At 44.0% G+C, this 25154-nt stretch overlaps 1 protein-coding gene and 1 pseudogene across 3 annotated transcripts in view; both read left to right on the plus strand.

Moving 5' to 3' along the window:
• Positions 1 to 25154, plus strand: part of Igsf11 (immunoglobulin superfamily member 11) — a 129457-nt gene that overhangs the window by 15831 nt on the left and 88472 nt on the right. The gene's annotated exons all lie outside the window — the stretch shown is intronic.
• Positions 9378 to 9476, plus strand: LOC115065190 (annotated as a pseudogene).

The following is a 25154-nucleotide window of genomic DNA, read 5'->3' on the forward strand; positions in this document are numbered from 1 at the left end:
TGTTGGCTACTGGTTTGCTATAGATTGCTTTTATTATGTTTAGGTAGGGGCCTTGAATTCCCAATCTTTCCAAGACTTTTATCATGAAGGGGTGTTGAATTTTGTCAAATGCTTTCTCAGCATCTAACGAGATGATCATGTGGTTTTTGTCTTTGAGTTTGTTTATTTTAACACCATATTTTACATTAAATTTATTCCTTGACAGTTTCATACATGTATTAACATAAAATATATTCTGATCATCCTCCTCCTGCCACCCTGGTCAGCTCACGCCCTCTCCTGGGAATCTCTGACATTCATGTGTCTCTGTTTTATTTTGTGGCTCACTTGGTTTTAACCACGGTTGTCTGTGTGATCATGGGTTTAGAGCTATCCCCTGGAGTCTTGTGGGCTAGCCTGTTCTATCAGCGTTCTTATGGCCATTGTCCCCATGCATATATTCCTTGTTTGGGGCTGAGGTTTCCTAGCCTCTGATCTTATTTTCTCACTGCATAGCATTTTCTCTTCAGATGATCGGTTTAGTTGTAAATAGCATCTCACACATCAGGCCCTTTGCATTTTAATGCCTCTGGTGTTTGTTTTATATAGGGAATTTAATTTGTGAGTCAAAGATAGCTTTCAGGGAGTGCATAGAAAATTTACAGCCAAGTTAGTGTTAGATTGCTTTTACAGTTTTCTTTTTCAAAGAGAATTGTCTCTCTCACCAGCTTCTAAAGTTTGTTTGTTCTTCAGTTTTTCAACGCAGTTGAGAACCCACTCTACATATGCTGCTGTGGTTTATACAGCACGAGTTAATGTGGGTTTTAAGTACTTAACATATGTGTCACTATAGTTAGATCTGGAGCTGAAGTTTTAATTCGCAGACTTACATGACTCAGAAAAGAAGTACTTGTTAGAAGACTTGCTGTTAGGATCAGGTAAGAAAAGAGAAGTGCAGATCCGTCATAGCTAAAATGTCAGGTATAATAAGATAAAGCCGGATAGTCGGCCTTGTGTGCTACCTGTGTGGTCCTTATCATAGTGAGTCACTGCCTTTGCTTCTTATGTCATCAGCAGACTTTGAAATTAACAACCTCCCCTGTCCATAGCGCTTATTATGTTCTAGGCTCCTGGGGGGCAGAAAGAGAACAAAGTGTAGGTGTAGGGTTTCGTCTTCACGTGGAAGTGGTCCAGCTCTCTTTGATGGAACTCAGGGCATTAGTGGGTTGAATGGAGTGAGTTCAGTACCCATCCTTCTTCTGATCACATTCCATCCACAGGGTGGGGAGTTGGTCGGCTCTTGGGTTCCACAAGCTAAGCTGTCCACTCCCAGCATGCACAGTGGCAAGAGGGTAGTGGCCAGAAACAGACAGGGCAGGAGGCAGTGCTGCAGTCCTCAGGACCCGCCTAAGCACACAAGAGATTTAGTGAGGGACTGACACGGGTGTGAACTTAAAAGAGGAAAGTTTATATTCCCTAAGATTTTGGGAACAGTGTGCTACCATAGACATGGCAGGCTTCTAGACAGCAGCAATCTGTCCCTCACAGAGAGGCCGAGGAGTCTGAGAAGTGATGGAAGAGTCCATGTTTTCTGCTGCTCATTCAGAGACAAGCATCTCTCTGTGTCCCTAAGTGATGGGAGAGACGTGTCTTGTCATGATGGGACCAGTAATGATCTAATCATGTCTGAAGAACCTACTTCTGTATGCCACCACCCCCAGAATTAGGTTTCAACATTTGGCTATTGAGGGATGTGAACATTTAGTCTGTAACCATCATAGATGAAGGCCTAGGTCCATAGAACAGGGCTTGGTACCTGCCTATGCCTTTCATGCTTTCAATCAGGCAACAGCAACCGCAGCAATGGCAGACAGAGCCCCGCATAGGACAGGTTGTACTTACCATCTCTCTGTGAAGGAGCGACTCATCAGGATCCTGTAGCAGAGGCAGATGGTGAACCAGAGAACTTCACATGGATAGGAGAGCTGACCCTTTCCTCCCCTGGCCTGGAGTAGCTTGCTTATCTCCTTCCTTCACTCATTAAAATATTTTTTTTTTTTCTTGAGTAAAGCAGGGCAGGAGGAAGAAATCCTAAAGACCGAGTATTTATCTGATCTGTCCAAGAGCAAGGTGGACACGTTAGCTCAGAGGCCGTTCATGTCGGGTCAGCCTGAGAAGAACAGACTGGGCGGGTCTCAGTTAACCTCCAGACTCCCTCTGCTCATCCGGGATGGGAGTAGACTGTTAGGGGGTGGGTGAAAGCTTGCTTGTCAACTTGATTACACCTGGAATGAACTAACACCCCTATATAAGCCTATACATGAGCCTGGAAGAAGGCAGCTTTTGCTCTTTGCCTGCTTTCTCTTGCCTTGCTAGCAGCCCACCCCTTCACTGGCATTAGAGCCTACTTCTTTGTGATTCTGGCATTTACTGAAGACCAACTCAGCCTCATGGACTAAACAACTACTGGAATCTTGGACCTTTAATTCATAGACAGCCATTATTGTACTAGCTGAACCACACAGCCTGTAAGTCATTCTACTAAATCATATATATATATATATATATATATATATATGTATATTCATCTCTGTATTTCTGTATCATCTATATCTATATATCTATATCATATAACTATGATATAAGTATTCTACAAGATCCGTATTACTCTAGAGATCCCTGACTAATACAGGGGCCAGCATGAGACATAGCAGGAAGACGAGACCTGTCTGAGAGAGAAAAGTCTTTGCTTTCCATTATGTGTATCTGTTAACAAAGGAACGAAACATTGGTAGATTACTCTCCTCTTGATCCAGTTAATTTAGACACACAGCCACTCCCATGGACTCTAGCCTCTTCACCTAGCCAGATGCACCAAATCTTGAGCTCTGTCCTAGTTTCTAGCTTAAGACGATATTCCAAGATGGCAACCAGTGTGTAGCAACTGCAGGGTGGACTGCACTCACTACACAGCTTTACCAGAGCTCAGTAGATGATTTTTTTCTTTCTTTCAAGAAAAGCCTCTTTATTTCCTTGATCACTTGGAGTGTTGTCTTTTAATACTTGGATTTGGCAGGCTTTCTCTGATGCCAAGGTGCCCACCGTGAACAGAATGTGGGTAAACAGCTTGGAACACAGAAGCTGAATGGGCTCTGGTCACGTGTGCCTAAGGGTGGCCAGCCACGTTATCCCCCAGCCAGTGCCAGCTCAGAGAAGTCCCAGTTCTGCGGTCACTGCCACTTCTCTGGGTCACACACATCCTCTGTTTGCAGTCTTGAAGCTTCTAGTCTGATGCCAAATATTGGGTACCCCCTCTATGACATGCACCACCACACACTTTTATATGTGTTTATTCATTAGTTCTGAAGATGAGCCCGTGAGATATCCCATCACCTATCTCCCAGTGGAGAAGGGGATGGTGTGCTTACAGAGCAGGGTGAATTTCATACCTGGAGTTAAGTGCCCGAGACAGTCCACGAGATAACACGGGAAGAGCCAGGCTCAGGTGTCAGTAAGTGGGTTAGGTTTTGCCTTTTTAGCTCTGCCCTTTGTGGCAGTTTTGTCTCTATTCTAGGGCCTGACTGTTGAAGAATGTGGGAAATATTTCTAAGAGTTGTGACTGGCCCTAGAAAGGCTTTAAGAATCTTAAAATAAAATAAAATAAAGCATAAGCACAGGGAAACTCAAAACACTGAAGTATCCAGTAAGAGTGAGTCTATGCTGTAGTTCAGACCTGGTTCTTCCTCCCAGCCTCCTGCTCCTGGAAATAAGACTCAGACTCAAAATATATTCACAAATACTTTGACCATGTAGCTAGACGTTATTCTGACTAGATCATAACTCATATGACCCAATTGTTTTAACCTACATTCTGCCACAAGGCTGATTACCTGTGCTCAGGAACCATGTGTCCATCTTATCACCGCTCTTTGGTGACCCACCCACCTTCTCTCTCCCAGAATTCTTTCTCCTCCCAGATGTCCTACCTCTGTTTCCTGCCTAAGTCATAGGCTGTAGGCTTTTTAATTTGACAGGTGATGCATCCATACAATACACACAACATCCTCTCTACAGTCCTACATGCTTCTGCACTTTTCCTTTAAGAGACTACATTCTTCCTCCTTGTCCCCACATTACAGATCCATATGAAGTGTTTTGGATTTGCTGACGGTGGAATTCAGCTCCAGCAACAAGAGAGTTCCTTTTCAGAAACTGTTATCAAATAGGAATGCTAGAAGACCATTGATGTCAAATTCAAAGAGGCATTGTTAAAATGTACTATATATATTTTGGGATCAATAACAGGAAAGAAATGTAGAGCTTACTTATCTATCTTCACTACGTTTATAACTTTCTAGATGAGGGGAGTGATTTGAGAGTGTATAATAGATTCTAGGCCTTCCATATGCATTATTTAATTAGATTTCAGCATATCCCCCTTCTTTCTCTTCTTCTTTTTCCTCTTCCTCCTCCTTCCCTTCCCCTCTTCCTCTTTCTCCCACCTCCTCCTCTTCCCCCTCCTCTTCCTTTTCTTCCTTCTCTTCCTCCTCCTCCTCTTTATTTTTTTGGACTTGAAGGCAATGCTGCTGTTTCAGAGCCCCAGTGGGATGTCACATCATTCCTAAAGCAATCTCCCTGAACTTTCTGACTACATACTGTGTCAGTACCTTAGCCCTTGCCAGTTTACTGTCACTTACACACTTAACTGTTTGTGTAACCTTCCTTTCTTAGCCAACCCTTAAGAAATGCTCATTTCATACACAGTAAGTGATAGTTGTATAGTGTATAATTGTATAGATAACTTAGATAATTGTATGGATGATTTAGATGTGCTTAGATCATGAGAGTGTGGGAGCTAGTAGAGCCTTTCAGGGTCTGAGTGAGACCGATGTCAGTTCAGAGGAACCCGAGTACACCGGAGTAGGCAGAAGAGAGTGGGAACTTATGTCAGACATGGTCATGTGAGAAGCAGCATTGCTTGTTCCTACTGGGAAGAAATTTTAGTTACATTTGGATGGCGTGTTTATTATTCAGCTCTTTCAAAACTACCCCTAATGCTGTCTCTTTTGTTTCCTCAAAATTAATTATCTTTTGGTAGCTATGGTAACTCAGTTGAAGCTCTGTTAGGCATGTAGTCTGTATACATTGAACTATTTGCTATCATCATTCTAAACATTTTTTCTACTTATTCAATAATTCTCCTTTATAGTGTTCCCTTCCTTCTGTTGAAAATTGGCTTTCCCCTTTAGACTTGTAAGGACAATTTTATAAAGAATCCAGAATGACAGACTGGCAGATAAATGATGGGAAGATGCCTACCATCTTTGTCAGTAGTTTCGGTGTCATGTTTTGCTTGTGAGGACGTCTTTCTAGTCAGTTCTCACTTTGAGGACCCCTCAATCCTTGGCACTCACAGGCTTGGTTGCTGAGCTTCTGAGCACTGGGGCCTTAATGCTCTCCCTCTGAGGTGTGCACTCTTCCCTTCCTTCTTTGGATTTGGTGCCTCTTGTCTGGACCTGGTCTACCCAGTCCCACCTCTGTGTGTGCAGGCTCTTCTTTCCCTGGGTGGCTTTTTACTTTGCTGCCAGCTTCCCAGTTCAGCTCCCTGCCTTGTTTGGCCTCTTGATTGGTTTTGCCCTTCTCCCCTCTTTTGGAGAAGTTTTGAACCTGTACCTCAGCTCTCTGAGGTAGACCAGATGGTTGCACATTGTCTGGTCTTCTGTAGTCAGGGCATTGTTTAACTCTTGGGTTTTTCTGTTATGGAAAGTGGGACAGATAAGCCCTGTCTGCCAAGAGACTGGGTTAGATGAAGAAATGGACTCCTGCTACACATGGAGTTTCCCACTGTCTCTACAGTGCCAGTATTGGAAAAAGACTCCTTTTCTTTTTAAAGAACCATCTCAAAAGTTTGATTCTATGTATTGCTGTGTGTCTCTGTGTGGGCATGTGCGGATGGAGATAGGTGCTTGTGGAAGGCAACAGAGGTAGTTAAATCTCAGGAGCTGAAGTTAGTGGTTGTGGGCCACCCTTACTGCATGCCAGGATCGCAACATAGGTCCTCTGTAGGAGCAGCATGTACTCTGTACCACCGAACTGTCTCTCCAGCCCCTGCTCTTGCTTCATAATACTCCTTGCATACTCACTAAATATTACCTTAGTGCCTGTTTTATGTGTGACTTTGTTCTAGGTATTAGAGACACACACTGGAGGCAAATAGACAACACAAAAAGAAGAAGAAGAAGAAAAAGAACATCTAAGGCACTAAAAGAGCAAGATAACACTAAAACATCCATTGCAAATCACTTCTTAAAATACGCATAGTATGGCAGAAGAAGTTATGATGTAAATTCCTTTAAAGTAACCGTGTTTTTAAACCGCCGTTACCTCTGTGGGGTGCTTGCTCATGTCTTCTAGGTCCACTGTGGATTCCACATGGTCATCGTGACCCCAGGGTCCGTGTCAGACACTCTTACTAGTGATGTTAAATAAGCTGGGTTTTATCCAGGTGGTGACTGTTGTTTCTAGCTAAATGCCTCCCTGACAGCTCAGAGCACTAACAGGAACCTTCCTTCCGGTGAAGGTTTTGCTGTTGCTCAGAGTCCCTTGCTCCACAGTGTCTGGCCCAGGGAGACCATGCAGGAAATGTCTGTGGGCCCAGAAAATGCATGCTTCTCAGTAGCGCTTTTACACACAGCCCTGGCTGGGGGAGGGCTTTGGATAAAATGGGATCTCTATCAGGTTGTGGTCACTTTAGAATCATTTTCAATTTCCAGTATTTACTAAATACACCTAAACCTACATGATACATGACTGACACTTTCCCAAGAGACGTTTTAAAAGGTATATGAATAGGTATTTATAGATTTGCCTCTGATTTTAATGTTGATGGTTTCCCAGCAAACAGGGAAGAGCCTAGGTGTGGTAGCTGCTCTGTGGGAATTGGCCCAGGTCTCTAGAGCACCAGGTTGTGAATGCCAAAAAGCACGTTGTTCAGCATCTGTGTTTCTATTTTCTGGCCAACCCTTGTCTCTTCCTCTGCCTTTTGTTCTTTCATGTCATGTAATAAAAAAACCCGAGGAAGTAAAGTGGCCTTTTCCAAAATGACACAGCATGTAAGAGGAAAAGTTTGGACGAGAATTTGGGTAACTGCTTTCTCCAAGGGAAAAAAAAAATGCAGCCAAGTGAATGATGTTTCTGGTCCCTTTATTATTTTAACCTCTGAAAGAGTCAAGCATCATATTTCCCTGGGTCTTTCTGTGCCTCCAGTTGTACCCCACAACGACTTTACAGGAAAGTGTGGATATGCACACTGTACTTCAGCATTCACAGCAGGTTTATTTAAGCACAGTTGGGGTGCTGCATCGCGCACCAAATATAATCCATATCGAAGCCCCTGCCCTGCAGCTGCTTCTTGGCTTCTGTCTTGTCCTCGCGGTCCAGACTGGCTAAGATGACACAGAGCAGAGACTCCAGTTTCACTTCAGGATCTGCAGCAGCTGGAGAGAGCGTCAGGCAGATGGGCTTTTCCACCCTGATTATCCCCACTTCCTAAATTTAGAAATACATGCTTTTAAAAAAAATGTAAATTACCCGAGGGGGTGGTGTAGCACATGCCAGGCTGTGCTAACGAGCGCAAATGGATGTCATCTGCTGACTCCCAGGTGCTGCATCCACAGCTCAGCTCCGTTCTGTCTCCTTTAAGTTTGTTTGATTTTATCATTGCTCTTCTCCATGAAGCTGTGCTGTCGAGTCTCTGTTCACATGTTCATTGTTAAAGATGTTGATGTGTGTGTCTAGTTTTTTTTTTTTTTTTAATTAATTAATTAATTTTGAGACAGGGTTGTAGACCAGATTGGTCACAACTTTTACTGTAGGCAAGGATAACCTTAAACTCTTGGTCTCCTCCCTCCCAAGTGCTAGGATGATAGGTGTGTGCTGCCACAACTGGCCTGTATGTAGCATCTTAAACTAGAATTATTTATGATCTATCTTTTGAAGGACCCGTGAAGCTTTCAAGCTACTGGACTAGAACAATGCTTCCAGGGGAGGAAGGCATTAGATAAGAACCTTCTTTTGTCTTACTTTTGCCACACATTACCTGGGAAGATTTAGACAGGACAGTGTGTTTCTCTGCTGTATGGGTGGGTGGGATTAGGTGCAATGAACCTTTCACAATGAACGTTCACTCTCTCTTTTAAAAAAGTTTATTTGCAAGTTATTTTGAATATTATCATGTTCCTAGAATATAGCACAGTGCCCACTGTGGAGAAGACGTTTAAATATTGTCAAATGTACACAATATATTTTATGTTTCTCCTTAGGAAAACTCATTGAGAAAATGGTTTAGAAGACAAATGTTTAATGACCACTTTGTTTCTATTAGAATATACTAAACTAGGTCTTTTCTGTTTCCTCTAATTGTTGAAGGGGCCAAACTATGGTCCAGAGACATGGAAGGCATGAACAAACAAATGAGATTTAGAGTTCATATCATCCTCCACTAGGATGTAAATTATATGGGAGAACCACTTCATTCATCCATCTATCCATCCATCCATCCATCCATTCATTTGAAACAGGGTTTTGCCATGTGGCCAAGGCTGACCTGATACCATGTAGTCCAGGCTGAACTTTAGCTTTTGATCCTCCTGCTTCAGCTCTGATTGTTGGGGTTACAGACATGTGCCACCATGTTATATGAAATGCATGCTTATAGGACCACTCTTATTCTAAAGTTCCAACAGAAACAAACAGTCTGTGAGTCCATTATCAAAGGAGATGAACCGAGGAGAGATGACTCTAGAAGGTTTATCCTGGAGGGAGAATGGAAAGAAAGAACATTCAGGAAGCAAGAGGGTCATTGGGAGGAAGGGAGGGAACATGGCTGTCCAAGCCAATCTCAGCACAAGCGGCAGCAGTCACAGAGGCAGAGACTAACCTCTGTCTGTCTGTCTGTCTGTCTCTGTGTGTGTGTGTGTGTGTGTGNGTGNGAGAGAGAGAGAGAGAGAGAGAGAGAGAGAGAGAGAGAGAGCCTTTTCCACATGAAGGGAGGTAGGAACGAGGGGAGTTGAGGCTAGAGATGAGGCCACAGGCTAGCAGAGGAGTAGACACTTTGATCTCACTGGGTACACAGGCAGAAGACTTCTAGAGCCTTATATACAGTAACTTGATCAAAATTGCTTTAGTCATTTGATTTTTAGCAGCAGAGTTGGAGGATTGATTGGCAGCTTGCTAGGAGACAGTGAAGAATCTGCTAGGATACTTCAGAACCGAGTGAGATTCCAAACAGACATAAGAAATCCAGTCTGAGAGATTCTCAAGGAATCTTTCAAATCCTTGGAATTATTTGTTTCAAAGCCAAAGTAAAAGTGCACACCAAAGAATTGTAAAGAGGGCGTGTGCTTTGACAGCACGTCGACTAAAATGAGGATGCAGAGAAGATTCGCATGGCCCTGTGCAAGGATAACATGCACATCCATCAACCATTCCATAATTTTTACCAGAGGAAATTCCATATCTTTAAATTGCTTTTTAATCAGTGAGAAGGAGCAAGATAGCAAAGTTACTGAGGATGTTAAACCAGAAAAGGAGATCAAAGTGGACAAGGAGGCCGCTGATAGATGTGAAGAAAGAGGACATGGTACCAGGAAGAAGAAAGTGGAGCAGGAAATTTCTGAAGGAAAGCATCAGCACAGCCGCAGCAGCTGCGTGAGCCCCAGCAGCTGCCAAAGGCAGGCAGGCACCTGGCTGCTCTGCAAGAGAGAAGGCTGAGATCCCGGTAGCTCTCCTGGTTGAAGCACAGAGGAGGAATTAAAGACCAAACTTGGATATGCTGAAGAGCATTACACGCAGAGGGAAAGAGGTTCTAGAACAACAGAGGCAGCAGTTGCTCACAAACCACCAGAACTTTCACATGGAACAACTGAATAGGCTGATAACAGCGGCAGCATGGCCCGCACCCTCAGCAAGCCCACCAGCACTCAAGAGGACCTGGGCTGGCCCCACTTGGAGCAGCAGGGCATCCTGGCATGATGCCCCGGTAGCAGCCCCCTCCGAACCCTCTGTGCTACCATCAGATGCTACCATCCCATGTCTTCCAGCCAGGTCAGATACCAGGTCCCAGTTCCATGATGGCCCCCACCCCTCCCGGTATGCCTCCAATTCCCAGAAACATCTTAGAACCCCAGGTTCCCCTCACAGCATCAAACAACATGTATTCCTCCTCCTCCGCCACAGCAGCGGCTGCTGCTTCCACTTGGAGATGGGGTCCCTCCACCCCCTGCTCCAGGCCCACATGCCTCGACCACTACTTAGCCTGGAGGATGAAATGGCGTGGCAAGACTCCTGTCTCTGCTTCTTTGGGTTTCATTCAGGATTTTTCTTCTCACAGACCCAAGCTTGAGTCCCATGTCTCTCCCGTCCCTGATACTTCTGGTGTCCGGTCCTTAGCTATTACTCATCGGGAAGAAGCCTGTGGAGACTGGTGTGCCCCGGTCATCAGGAAAATAACCCGTGTCTCTCTCCCCTGTCCCTGTGGCAGGTACCGGCAGTTGGTCTACAGATCCTGGTGACATTAATATTTTATTTCCCTCTCTTTGTCTTGTGTTTCAGTGAACAGTCCTATAGAATTATTGTACTTTCTTGCCCTGTTTTGGTTGTTTTTAAGGAGAGCATCCTCAGTTAATAGAAACAAGGAAAAATGGTGACAGGCAGAAGGAGACAAGCCACAGAGGGACACACCTTAGGCAGTGGTCCTCAACCTTCCTAATGTTTTGACCCCCTAACACAGCTCCTCATGTTGTGGTGACCCTCCCCTACCATAAAATTGTTTCATTGCTACTTCCTGTCTGTAATTTTGCTCCTGTTATGAATCATGATGGAAACATTTGATACGTGACCCCTGTTGAGGACCACCGAGGTGTGATAATAACCTTATTTCTGTTCTCCTGAGTTAGGAATGATGCTCCTGCTCCTGGTAGAGCTCCCGAGACTTTCCACCACATGTAAATGCACCCACATGAGAAGAGCTGGGGACCGAGGCGGTACCCTGCTGACTTTATTCCCTAGCGAGGACAGTGAAGGGCTTCATTGTGCCTAGAAGAAGATGCCACTGTCCCTCGCGTACAGTGGAGGGTACAAACATTAGGACAGGCCCACTCCTTCCCTCCCACCCTTCTGGTTTTCTGTGTGGTAGATTCACTGGGTTGGCACTAGGTAGTTTGCTTCCTAAGGGCAGTGTGAGTTTTAAAGGTTGGAATTAGGGGAGGCTTTCCATAGGTTCTCGAACTAGCCAGGGAAGTTCAATGAGCCTAAGGCCCTGTCTAGACACCTTTAGGAGTCCCACCTGATTCTCCCCACACCCTCTGCCCTCACTACTCCAAATCTAGCCTCATATGTGTTCTGAAAAACCTTCCTCCTCTAAGAAAGGAAAAACAAAAGCCTTTAAAATAGGCAACCAGTCCATGCTAAATGTTTCATCTCATGAAACCCAGTTGTGGTGGATTGGGCCACAAGTCTCTAAACTTCCTCTTGCAGTGGCTAGGTGAGTGGAGTTTCTTGAAGCAGTATTGAGGTTCAGAATGGAAGTGGAAATGTGGGCGCTGGCCAGCAGCCTCCCTTCCCACCTTCTCCGGGTGGTTGAGAATGTGCTGAGAGTACAAGCACCTCACTTGGCTTTGGAGCATTTATGCGTCAGGGTTTGGGGGTGCTCACACTGATGGGGGTAGCCTCCAGAGGAAGGGTCACAAAAACGCCTTGATTTGAGCTGGTATCTCCCCCCACTGATAAGCCAGTTGATGGCTCTTGGTTTTGTCAGCCTGGCCTTCCTTACCTCTGTCCTTCTGTGAGGAGTACCATGTGGGTGTCTTTGGTTTGTTTCATGGTCAGCTTCATTACTGAGAATGCAAGGTAGAACGCCTTTTGGATGTCTTTTTCTATGTGTGTTTTAAATCTTTACATGTGCAGTGGGTATAGGGAGGTGTCTGTAACACCTTAGAACTTTCCCCCTTAATGTCAGAATGCAAAACTCCACAGTTGAGATTTGTACTCATTTGCCTCTAACCAGATGGCCCTGCTCCCCTCAGAGACCTGAGTTACTGGAGCTAAGGAAACCTTGTTCCTTATGTGTGTGTGTGTGTGTGTGTGTGTGTGTGTGTGTGTGTGTGTACGCGCGCGTGTGCGCATGCATGCACTCTAGGCTCTTGGGGTGGACATGGCAATGGAAGTGAGCATGCGCCTTGGAGTAGACTTGGCAATGGAGTTGAGAATGCATCTCGCAGAGGTTGCAGACCCCAGTGCCTCTTGACAGTGCCCGGGTTTCCCCCACATCCCTCCATTCTCTTCTGAAGGAAACTCGCCCCTTCAGAATGCCCACAGATCCTGCTGGAGTCCTAGACTCTGGCATTCTGGTTTATACTGTGGTCCTTTGTCACCTCTCAGGTGTAGGTATTTGTAAAAGACTGGCCAGGGTGTCATTGGGTTTCATTCCTGTAATGACACCAGTTTGGGTCTGCAAGGGGCAGGTTACTGTGTGGGCTTTGTACAAATGTGTTTCTCAGTGTGGGTTTCCTTTTCTTTTGTTGTTTTGTTTAGTTTTTAAATAAGGAGAGTTTTGAGATCTTGGGAGAAAATGAATGAAAGTGGCTTAACTTCCCTCTTTTCAATTGAATAAATGAAGTACCATTTATGAAAAAAAGTTTGTAATGGGGGAGCCCGAGAAGGAAACAGGTGTAGAATTGGAGGCAGTTTCAATTAGTAGGGAAGGAATGTAAAAACCAAGGTATGTTGTTCCTGGGGAGTCAAATCTGACCTTTAGTGGACATTGCCTAGTGAATGAGCAACCAGACCTCAGAAACCTAGGCTGATGGAAGTAACAGGTCAGATGTTCACTGTGGTCTCCCTGGACGGCACCCACCTGAGCAGAACTGAATGATGCTGTCTTTTCCTGGGGACAAGAGGATGTGAATTAGGGGATTGCAACCCCATAGGAAGAGCAACCATATCAACCAAACAGACCCTCCAGAGCTCCCAGGGACTAAACCACCAACCAAAAAAAGTACACATGGAGGGACTCATGGCTCCAGCTGCATATGTAGGAGAGGATTGCCTTATCTGGCATCAGTGGGAGGGGGGACCCGTGGTCCTGTGGAGGCTTGGTGCCCCAGTGTAGGAGGATGGTAGAAGGGTGAGGCTAGAGTGGGTGGGTGGGTGGAGGAGCACCCTCATAGAGGCAAAGGAGTAGGGGTATGGTATGAGGGGGTTGTGGAAGGGAAACTGGGAAGGGAGACAACATTTGAAATGTAAATAAGTAAAATAACCAGTTAAAAAATTAAATACATTGAATGATATCTGTAAAACTCACAGTTTGGAATCTCATGAAAGGCTTGGGAAATACAGTGTATAATTTTGAAACAAGCAGACCCCAGCAGTTTTTCTCTTCCTGGTTTGTCTGGATGGGTCTGCCAGTTTTTCTATTTGTTAGACTCTCTGGCCATCCCTTCTCCTCAGGCTTTCTCCCCTGTCCTAAGTTGGCATGTGTGTCATTTGTTTATTTGGTACTTCTGGGAATGGAGAGACCCCTGTCCCACTGGCCTGGGAAGATGGGGGAGGTACTTTGCTCAAGTCCCCTCTTCTCCCTTTCCTTCCCCCTCCCCGCCCTAATAGTCACATGTGAAGCAATGTTAGCATTGCTTACTAACCACTGAGTCTTCTCAGTTACTCTTTTAGTGTAGAAATAAAACATGTTCTATTTTAAGTTCTGATCCATAAGTAATAGCTGTTGTCTCCACCATGACAGCTTTATGTAATACGGTGATTATAAATGATTCTACATTTGATGCCTTAGTGAGAAGTTTAACCAAGCTGTATGTGCTGGGCCTAAGTGCCTAGCAGGCAAAACATGCTATGTGTTTCTGTGCCTCCCCTGTCCTCCACTGGTGTCCCTGATTGCCAAGCAGACAGCAGAGGATGCATCCCCTTGCCTACTCGGCTTTCCTGAGTACCGCAGACTTGGTTCAGAAGTTTGACAAATGCACATTCCTGAATTGCCAGGCACGCTGGTGCTCAGTGCTGCTATCTACAGAACATCGGTCGGCTCTGTCAGGCAGAACTTCTTTTTCTTGTCAACTACAATGGAAGACAGGCAATTACCCTAATTTTAGAAGTAAGAGGGGGCTCAGTGGTGTGACTAAGCCACTCCTTGGTTGTCAGGGCTGTGGGAACTCGGAGGAGAACCCAGGTGGGTCTGCTTGTGAAGTCACCAACCCTGCCTCAGAGAAAGGGCCCACAAGTGGCCACCGACAAGGGGTTTCTTTTTTCCCAATTAACTTCATTGAGGTTCAGTTTGAGCTGAAGCTATGTAAATAGCTGAATATGCCCAACAAGTCACTATTTCAGTAAAGATACAGAGCATTTTTATTGATGCGTAAGAACGTGCTGTCTGTTGAAAGTGTGTATTTGGTTTGATAGAATCCTATAATACATATATTTTTAACCTGGTATTTTGTACTTGCCATAATGGTATTTTTTAAAAAACTAGTTGCTATTAACTTCTTTTTACGTGTAGGAATGTTTCACCTCCGTGTATGTATGTGTACCGCACGTATGCCTGGTACCCACAAGGTCAGAAGAAGGCACTGACTCCCCTGGAACTGGAACTGTGGATGGTTGTGAATCACTCTGTGGTACTGGGAACCAAACCTGGGCCCTCTCTAAGGGCACCGTGAACTGCTGAGCCCTCTCTAAGGGCACTGTGAACTGCTGAGCCCTCTCTAAGGGCGCCGTGAACCGCTGAGCCTCTCTCCAGCCTTGTCCTGTGATTTTAAAACTCATCTGAATGCATCAATACTAAGATTTTTTGGGGGGGAGGGGAGGGAGAAAACGTGTTGTGGCTGTGCTTTGTCTTCCCATCCTTCTGCTGGGGAGCATTTGAGTTGCGTCTGGCTTGGGGAGCACCATTAAGAGACAGCTATGGACACATTTCAGTCTTTGATTTTGGAGGCGGGTGACTACATATTTATTAGTGAAATGGTTGGCTTTTTACATTTCTTGGAAACGCTCAAACTGTTTTTCAAAGTAATTGCTCCATTTTCTTTGGTGAACTGTTCATCCAAATATCTTGGCTTTTTATTTATTTTTTATTATTTTTTTAGGTGTCTTTGTTTTCTTACTATTGAATAAATGTTCTTAACTTTGAGCAGTTCCCATTTCTATTATTCTATCTTGAAATTGATTTTCCGTCTTTTATTTTCCATTCTGCATTTAAGCTTATCCAATGAATTTTAAATTGCAGACATTTAAAATTTCCAGCCTCTCATTTTCTTTCTTATTATAGCTTGTTTTTTTTTTAAACTAAGACTTCCTGTCTTTTCATTTATTATAAATGCTCATTTTCTTTGTTGAGCATAATTGCAACAGATAATTTAAAATCCATGTCTGATAATTCCAGTATCTGAGTCATCTTGAGATCGGCATCTGTGAAGGTTCATTTAATGTGTCTAGCTGCTGGATCTTGGGATGCCTAAGAAGCTAGTTAAGTATCGTTCTGGTTGTGCCTATGGGGTGTTTCTCGATGAGATTAGCATTTAAACTAGTCCCCTGACCCGTGTGGGGGACACCAGAATGTTGAGGGTCTGAAGGGAACAGCGAGTGAGAGGTTGGATTCTGGATGTGTCAGACTGAAGGATCTTGGGGCAGGTGGCATCCATCTTCTAGCGTTTGTGCCTCAGATTATCAGGTCTTCAGATCTGGACAGGAATCACATTCTTTCCAGCCATCAGGGGTCTTCCATCTCCAGCTCCTATTTGCATGATAATGTAGCTTCCATGCTCCCAAGAGCATATATGGAACAGTATCATGTTATTAATCTGTATGGGGGGGAAGAGGGAGGGAGGGAGGGAGGGAGGGAGGGAGGGAGAGAGAGAGAGAAAGAGAGAGAGAGAGAGAGAGAGAGAGAGAGAGAACGGAGAAAGGATGAACAGAGTGCAAGCGAAAGTCAGAGGCTGTCTATTACAGCATCTGTCAATTGTCTTTTTCTTTTAAAATAAAAATTTTCTTAGTCTTTTTAAAAATGAGGTGAAACTTGAAATCAACGTCATCATCATATGGAGTTGAGTGTGTTTAATGGAGTCTGGTTTTTGTTACCTGGGCCTGTGACATACTGGTTATTATTACCTGCGCAGCAAGTAGCCACTTCACTGGGCCAGACAGCCTGAAGATTGTGTCATACCTGAGGCGGGTGGCAGCTCAGACCTCACCACTCTTCTCTGTGCCCTCTCTCTGTGGGTTTGAATATCATCCCTTGTCTTCTCTTCCTTCATTTGCTTACTATTACCGCTCTTCTTGGTTGGCTTAATTTGACCAAATACATGCCATATACACACCAATGCACAACAAAGTATTATGTTCCCTGACATGGCTTGACTCTTCATGCTTACTTGGTAATCTGGATTATCACCTAATTGAAGGTAGAAAGCCAGTCCCTTGAGGCGCTGTAAATTTCTCTGTGTGGTAATCGCAAATGGTGTGGTAAACTGGTGATGGGTGAAGCAAACGCCTCCTTCTGGGAAGGCTTGGAGAAAGCAAAGGAATCTTGAATTCTAAAGACTTGCCTCTTCATTTTTTTTTTTATTTTATTTTTTTAGTAATAAGGGTTTTGCAAAGGGCTTTGGCATTGTGGGAGAAGGGAAAGCTTGATAGTAGCCTTTTGGATATTTTGCTTTGAGGTTATTGGTTGGCTTCTGGAATTCATGGTCCTGAAGGCTGCATACTGGAGCAAGTGGATTAAATAGCTTATAGTTTGTATCCCTAAATGGCATATCAGGGTTCCCTGGAGGAGCCAGTGTATGCACGGATGTGCTCAAGAATTCAGAGAAGTTCGATATTAGGAATCGGCTCCTGTGAGTGGTGGCAGGCCCCGTAGAGCTGACATCCCAGGTTAGATCCAGGCAGAAGCCACTCTGGAACCAGAAAGAGCTGATACCCAACTTAGAGCACCTGGCAGGATATGTTCTTGCTTGACCACCTGATTGTAAGAGGCGTGCCCTCCCCCCCCCCCCGTGTGAAAGGCAGTCCCCTCCCCCCACGCAGCTAATTTAAATGTTGATCTCATTCCAAAACACCTCTATAGAAACATCCAGAATAGTGCTTGACTATACCTGTGCGCCTTCCTTATAGCCTATTGAGGTGGCATTGAAGACCAACCCTCACCAGCAAACGTGCTTTTAAGCCTTAACTCGGGAACTCTTTATTAAAGACATACATGAGGTGCTCAAAAATGTTACTGACATATTCAGGGTAGAGGATGATGTGTGTCCTAGACTTGCTGTCCTTCCTGTCTCTTGTCCCCCATCCCTCCGCACCCTAGGAGTCTCCTTTAACCACAGCTTTCTTTGCAAGATCTTGGATCTAGTCCTTGTACTGTAGCCCGTGGCAGAGCAAGGAGGAGGCGAAAAAAAAAAAAAAGAAAACATTTTCCAGGAAAGCCTTCATGGTTGAACTTTTATCAGAGGTTTTAGCATTTGAGCGCACAAGGCCACATTCCAAAGCCAGCTGCAGTGGGGCTGGGCAAGCTGTTGTCGTATTTCTATTGACCTCCATTGCAGAATACTAACTAGTATGGTGGCTTTCCCTCTTCCTTGTGGGATACCTGAGATCCTGAAATAATCTCGAAGTTTCTTTGCCTAATTTTCTCTGTAAGCTAAGACGTGCCTATCCTCATAGAAGGGTGGTCCCTGGGATCTCAGCCTACCCTGGTTCAGTGTTTGCAGGGGTCGAGTTCATTTTCCTGATTCTCAGGCTCTTCTTCATAATATAGGTAGGATAGGAAAGTTGAAAGGTTCCTCTTCATCCAACAATTAGGAAGGATGGAGTAACTGCGACAATGATGCTTTATTTAGAGGGTTTAAAAATCGAGTGTGCATTTGCTGATGAAAGGAGGCACTGATAGTGGGTGTGAGTTTTAAAGTTTTGCAGCCTTGGTAGAGAAAGCATAATTATAGAGTAGATGACGTTATTTCTTGCCAATCAAAGATCAGTTTACTGTTATATATTTTTCTTCTCCTTTGGATTTTGAAGTATTAGCGATATTTTGTCTCAGGGTATAAGGAATTTGACCAGATAATGTGATCTACTGAGGTGGGTTAAAAGTCTCCAGCTGAAGTTGCAAAATGTAACGTTTATATTCTTTCATTTTTCCCCCTTTTTTATTCTTTGACAATTTTATACATGTACACAATGTATCTTGGTTATACCAGGCATCTATTCCTGCCCTCCATCTCTTGTCCCCACTTCCTTTCAGTGCACCTCCTTTCCAACTTCTCTCTCCTCACATAGCCATGGAGTCTAGTTCATGCTCCCACATGTACGTTGGTGAACCTACTAGGGAATGGGCAGTCTACAGTATCTATCCATCAAAGAACATCCATTCCCCTTCTCCCAGGAGCCATCAGTTGCCAACGTACACCCAGAAGTGTGATTTCGGGTCTCCTCCCCATGCTGCCCGTAATTTTAACTGGCTTGATCTGATCTTATCTAACTAACCATAGCTGCGGTGAGCACATGTAGACAACAGCCATGCCATGTCCAGAGGACATTTACAGCACACCTCCTTATCCTCTGGCTCATACATCCTGCAGCCCCTGCTAGAACAGACAGTCTTAGAACCTTGGCAGCAAGGGTGGATGTAGACGGCCTCTCGGTGTCTCGGCACTCACAGTTTGCTAATGATCAGCAGCTCAACAGTTAGGAGTCTCTGCATTAATCACTTCCCATTGCAATAAGAAGCTTTTCTGACCAAGGTTGGGAGCAGCACAGATCTATGAATATAAATAAACATTTAGAAGGAGATTTGGCAGTAGGACCCTTCAGCAGAACCAAATCAGTAAGTTCTTCCCTTGGACCTGTGACTCCCCCAGTCTAGGGTTTTTTGAGTGTGTTTTCAGCTGTTCTGTCTTGTTTTATGTCAACTTGATGCAAGGGTAAATTATAGAGAGGAGGGAGCCTCAGTTGAGAAAATGCCCCCATAAGAACAGGCTGTAGACAAGCCTGTGGGACATTTTCGTAATTCATGACTGATGTTGGAGTGCCCAGCACATTGTGGGTAGTACACCCCGGAGCTGATGGTCCTGGGTTCTATAAGAAAGCAGACTGAGCAAGCCATGGGGAGCAAGCCAGTAGTCAGCACTCCTCCATGGCCTCCGCATCAGCTCCTGCCTCCAGATATGCCCACCTGGTTTGAGTTCCTGCCTTGGCTTTCTTCATTAGACTGTGGCTCAGGGTATGTAAGCCAAATAAACCCTTCCACTCATGTCATTCTTGAGCATGATGTTCCACCTGAGTAATAGCAGTCGTAACTAAGATACAGCACCAGGTATGGATTCCTTCTTGTACAGCATGCTTCAGATCTAATTCAGAGAGTAGTTTTTAATCCAGTAAACTGTTTTGCCACTAATATATCAGGGAATACACAGACACACACAGACACACACACACACAGACACACACACACATACACAGGGTGGGGGGAGAGGGAGAGAGAGGGGGGGAGACACACACACACAGAGGGAGGAGAGAAAGAGAGAGGGGGGGAGACAGTGTGTAAGTTAGAGTTTCTTGGTAGTGTAGTATTAGAGTATGCAGGGTCCAATTCTGGGTAAAAATATTGATGTCTTTTGTCTCCAGACACCTCTGTAGCATCTTACAGTATTATGAAAGCGAGACAGCCAGTAGGTAGAGAATTTTTTAGTGAGCTCAAGATCAATTTGTTTATGTACTGCAACAAAAATATGTGCCATCATCAGCAATAGGGTATTATCATTAGTTATGGTGGCAACCAAGAGCAGTGGCCAAATTCTGTGCTTTTTGGAGGATTCTAGGGCCGCGCTGACCAGTGTCTTGTAAGAGGTAACCTGTGCCTGGCTCTAAGATGGTCATTTAACAACCAATGGCTTCTGGAAGCAGCACAATTGCTTATATTTTTTATTGACTTATTGGTCAACAATGCATGTTGGGTTTAATCAATGGTCATTTCTAGTTATATTATAAATGATAAATCATGTTAACATGTTGGGATCACCAAACTTACCAATCAGGCTGTTGTTTCTGATTACTAGAACAATAAATAATCCTGGTGCCTAGGCTGTGAGGTGACTCCCTTTATGTTCAGAAGCTACCATGCATTCTCCTCACTGTGAGTAGAGGTTCTTAGCTCTGCTTTAAAAGAAAATATTTATATAATTGTCTTATACACTGAATTAAAAATCAAGGCAGATATAGATGCCATCACCAGTTTATGGAAATTGAAGAGTTCATTTAGAGATACTGAGAAACATTAAGGAGGAAAAAACAATGTGGTGTTGAACATTATAATCTATGTCTCTTATCTGTCTTTGGAAAAGCAATATTTGCTTATTGGAAATACCCAGAGAGCACTGGACATTTGTCATAAAACTTTACAGTAAATATTTTACACAGTACTGTGAGGGGGCCACAGTAAATTACAATTTTATTCTTGCATGAAAATCCTTATGGTATCCATGCCCTAAGACAACTTACGGGGAAGAGTCAATAGAGGAGAAGAGTAAAGGTATTTTTTTCCCATTGATTTTACCAATACTGAGAACTTCTCCGCTGTGTTTGCGAGCATACAGATTTGCAGATGCACCCTACGAGTATCAGGTAAGGCTTGGAACTAATAAGGGATTCATAGGTGAGGGAATCAGGAGTCAACCAGGCAGAAGTACTGAGAAATAGTTGAAAGAAAATGGCCAAATGGCAGACTTCGTCACCTAGTTATTCCTGGTGAAGACCCCACATAGGGGCAGCACTTGATTTGAAGCTTCTGTTGCCCTTTAAATACACCAGAGCTTCAGGCTTGCAGATTAAAGCGACACTATAATCCTTTTCAAGGTGTTGAGCTTGCTTCCTGTACTTTAACTTAGTTCATGATTACCAGAAATAAACTTAATCCCATTGTCCTTGTGTAACACCACTCATGGCAGCCCTGACGCTGTTAAGCCAGCCTTCAGTGTGGTCCAGGTCAGTTCCGCTAGTTGCCAGTAGGAACTTACTTGGATGTCCACAGGCATCCCACTCCAGGTCTAAAAACAAAGTTTGTCTTCTTGCTCTCTTGATTCTTTCTTGTCTATTCTTTTAAAAGATCTGTTGTCTCCAGAGTATTTGGCACTGGATACCCAAAGTGCACCGTACAGGGCATCTTCTTGGTGTTTAGACTTTAAATCAGGGCGTCCATTGAAAGGCTTGACAGTTTTAAGAGCATTCTCTGTGCAGAGTGAGTTAGAATGAGTCAAGGCTAATGGCAGAGAGAATGATGGAGGGGCTGATGCAGAAATGACAAGTGTCAAGGACTAGCCTAGTTACAGCAGCAGTAGAGAGAAGTGTTGGAAGATGTTTTGACATCAGAACAGGGTAGGGTACTTGGTGATGGACACAGAGTAGGAGATGCAGGTATTAAAGATGGTTCATGGGCATTTTGCTCATGCACCAGCAGGAGTCCAGTGCAGTAAACCGAGGTGGTGTTTCAGTGCACAGTGGAAGCATGTTTGGAGGAGAGGTGGATGTTTAATTTTGTGGGTCACTCAGTTTTAAGGTACTCCAGGAAATCCCTACCACATTTCATTTATATCAACAGCCATCCTCCTGCATCTAACCCAGAAATCACCCCCCTTTTTTTTTTTTCTCATTCCTGACACGTGGTAATTGGTGAAATCGTGTGAATTTGGTACCTCTTTAGAACTTTCTGGATTCTTTCTCCCCTTTCTCCATCCTTTATGCTTGCTTCAGGGCACTGGCCATTTTCCTGATGGCTCCTTGCATCAACTTCTTATTATTGAAATGACTCTTCATTCCAGGTTTTCCCCAGCATCTTCTGCAGTGGTTGGGAGACAGTGACTTTGCCTAGAAGGGGCTCTTAACACTTCCACCTCTGCTTCAACCACAAGAGCTCCCCCCCCCCTCAGCCCCAGCAGGGTCGTAAAAATATTTACATAGTTGAGGTAAAGGCTGGAGAATCTTTGACCCTAGTGGTTCTTCACCTTATAAACAATTGTTGTGATTTTCCTAAAAGAAACTTGATGTGCCAAGGTCAAGGTGGGTTGGTACGCAGGGCAGGGCCTCCCCACTTATCAGAGGAGAAAGGGAAGGGGTCGGGGGACTGTCTATGTGATGGGGTGGGGCTGGGAGGAGAGAATTCGGGAGGTTAAAATTAATTAATGGAGGGGGATAAGATCCATTTATTCACACTTTGAATACCCTTCAATGGCCCACTCTTTACTTCAGGATGAGTTTTAAAATTTGCACCTTATCTACAATATGAGGTTAATTCCCTAAACCCATTGTTGTGGTTTTGGATAAGTGTCCCTTAAGTGTTCATGTGTTAAAAGTGGTATTGGGAGGTGATGGAACCTTGAAGAGATGGTGTTTAGTGATAGGACCCTGGGTCCCTTGGAGTTGAACTCCTGAAGGGAGTTGTGGGACTTCATCTCTTCCTCTCCCTCTTTTAATTACTGTTCATGAGGTAAGCAGTTGTTTCCTGTGTCCCTGCCATTTCCATTCAGTGTGTTAACCATGCCCGAAGCAGCAGACCTATCTATCCTTGGAATAGGACCACCTAAGCTGAGCCAAAATAAATAATACTTACTACAAGCCCCCTACCAGATATGGGCATCACACATCTTCTCTTGCGTTTTCTTGGTTGTCTTTTTTCTTCTTTGGTGGTGGGTATGCGAAACATACTTTTTTCTATTTCTTTATTAAAGATGGGTGAAATTTATCATTTTTTTCTGTGCCTCTTGTCCTTGGCATCACATCTGAGAAACCATTGCTCAACTCCAGCAAAACCTTTTCATGTGGGTCTTCTTTCCTTTTCAATTCCAACTAGCCATGATGTCATTGTAAGTACATGTGTGCAGGGCTAGGGTGGTGCATCGGTTAAACGCACCATTGCTAGATGTGTGCTTGGAAGTGTGTGTGTGTGTGTGTGTGTGTGTGTGTGTGTGTGATGGTCATGCCTCTATGTCCTGCCAGTCGTGGTGAGGTGTTTGCAAGAATCTGTTAATAAAGACTTAGCCTCTGACTGCCAAATGAAGACCTTTTGTAGACTTTGTACATTTTTTGCTAATGTTCAAGGAACACCATGCAACTTAACTAGTGCTTGGAGCCTTAGACTGGTTTAATCTTGCATGTTTTCGAGATCTACAGAAGACGTGGATGAAACTTTAGGGTGGGTAGCTAGGTAGTTGAGGGATGTCTAACAACCAGCCTATGTGGGGGTCAAAGTTTCAAAAGGCACTCAGTAATCTTTATTTCACATTTTGGAATATTAGATGTTTGGAGCACATTTCTGCTGTCCCTCTTAGTGCCAGTGTAAGGAGTTGCTAATTGTCCATTCTTGCTGGAAAGTACTGATTTCCATTTGAATATAACAGTCTTTTTTACCAAAACTTTCCTATGGCTGATTCGAGCAAAGACAGAAGCCTTCTGTTTGTGGACTGAATGTTCAGCCAGCCGTGACGCGGCCACTATTATCAATGAAGCTTATTCATCACCTTCTGCACTGGTGCATTGGATGGGCCTTGCAGAGGATCTGGGAGACTTAGAATGCAGCGCTCCCATCCCCCCACCCTCCTCCACACACTCCTGGTATTAAGTGGTTGTGTTCTATAGCTTTTCTAGACCTTATGGGTAATTAGATCTTTTGTTTTCTCTTGATTCTCAATAGTGTTTTGAGGATACTGGGCACTGATTGAGAATTTGTTCATTTTCTAAATAAAAAAAAAAAAAAAAGAGGGCAATTCATGCCGTTGGGAGATAATTTTGTTGTGCTCTTTCACATGTGAACATTTATATTGCAGTGCCATTTTTATAAAGATGTAGGCAATGTTACATTTTTATCAAATAAAATGAAGTGGCCACTGATGATCCTAGATTAAGAGCTTATAAGCTTTTAAGCAAATTACTTTCAATATTTAATTTTGCACATTTTGTTAACACACAGTTAATTGCTGAATTTTACTTTGATAGATATAACTTTAGAGATACAAAAGAGGCATGTTCTGGTTCTTGACTGGAATGCTGTAGAAGTTACCAAAGTAGGTTTTTGTAAACGTCACGTGCTCTGAAATATGCAGCCACTTTCTCTGAGTACTTTATGACAGCCATTCTGCCACAGGGTACCCTACTGTACCCAGCCACATGACAATGATTAAATTTTTAATTAGATATTTTCTTTATTTACATTTCAAATGCTATCATGAAAGTTCCCTATACCCTCCCCCAGCCCCTGCTCCCCTACCCACCCACTCCCACTTCTTGGCCCTGGCATTCCCCTGTATTGGGGCATATAAAGTTTGCAAGACCGAGGGGCCTCTTTTCCCAATGATGACCAAATAGGCCATCTTCTGCTACATATGAAGCTAGAGACTCGAGCTCAGGAGGTACTGGTTAGTTCATATTGTTGTTCCACCTGTAGGGTTGCAGACCCCTTCAGCTCCTTGGGTACATTCTCTAGCTCCTCTATTGGGGACCCTGTGTTTCATCCAATTGCTGACTGTGAGCATCCACTTCAGTGTTTGCCAGGCACTGGCATAGCCTCACAAGAGGCCGCTATATCAGGGTCCCTTCAGCAAATTTTTACCAATCCTAAATCTGATAGAGGACGAATAGCCAATATATACAAAGAGCTCAAGAAGCTGGACTCCAGAAATTCAAATAACCTCATTAAATAATGGGGTACAGAGCTAAACAAAGAATTTTCAACTGAGGAATACCAAATGGCTGAGAAACACCTGAAAAAATGTTCAACATCCTTAGTCATCAGGGAAATGCAAATCAAAACGACCTTGAGATTCTGTCTCACACCAGTCAGAATGGCCAAGATCAAAAAAGTGACAGCAGATGCTGGCGAGGATGTGGAAAAAGAGGAACACTCCTCCATTGCTGGTGGTATTGCAAGCTTGTACAACCACTTTGGAAATCAGTCTGGCGGTTCCTCAGAAAATTGTATACTACCAGAGGATCCAGCAATACCTCTCCTGGGCATATACCCAGATGATGTTCCAACTGATAATAAGGACACATGCTCCACTATGTTCATAGCAGCCTTATTTATAATAGCCAGAAGCTGGAAAGAACCCAGATGTCCCTCAATAGAAGAATGGATA

This window comes from Mus pahari, chromosome 12, assembly GCF_900095145.1.
Source record: "Mus pahari chromosome 12, PAHARI_EIJ_v1.1, whole genome shotgun sequence".
Classification (NCBI taxonomy): Eukaryota; Metazoa; Chordata; class Mammalia; order Rodentia; family Muridae; genus Mus; species Mus pahari.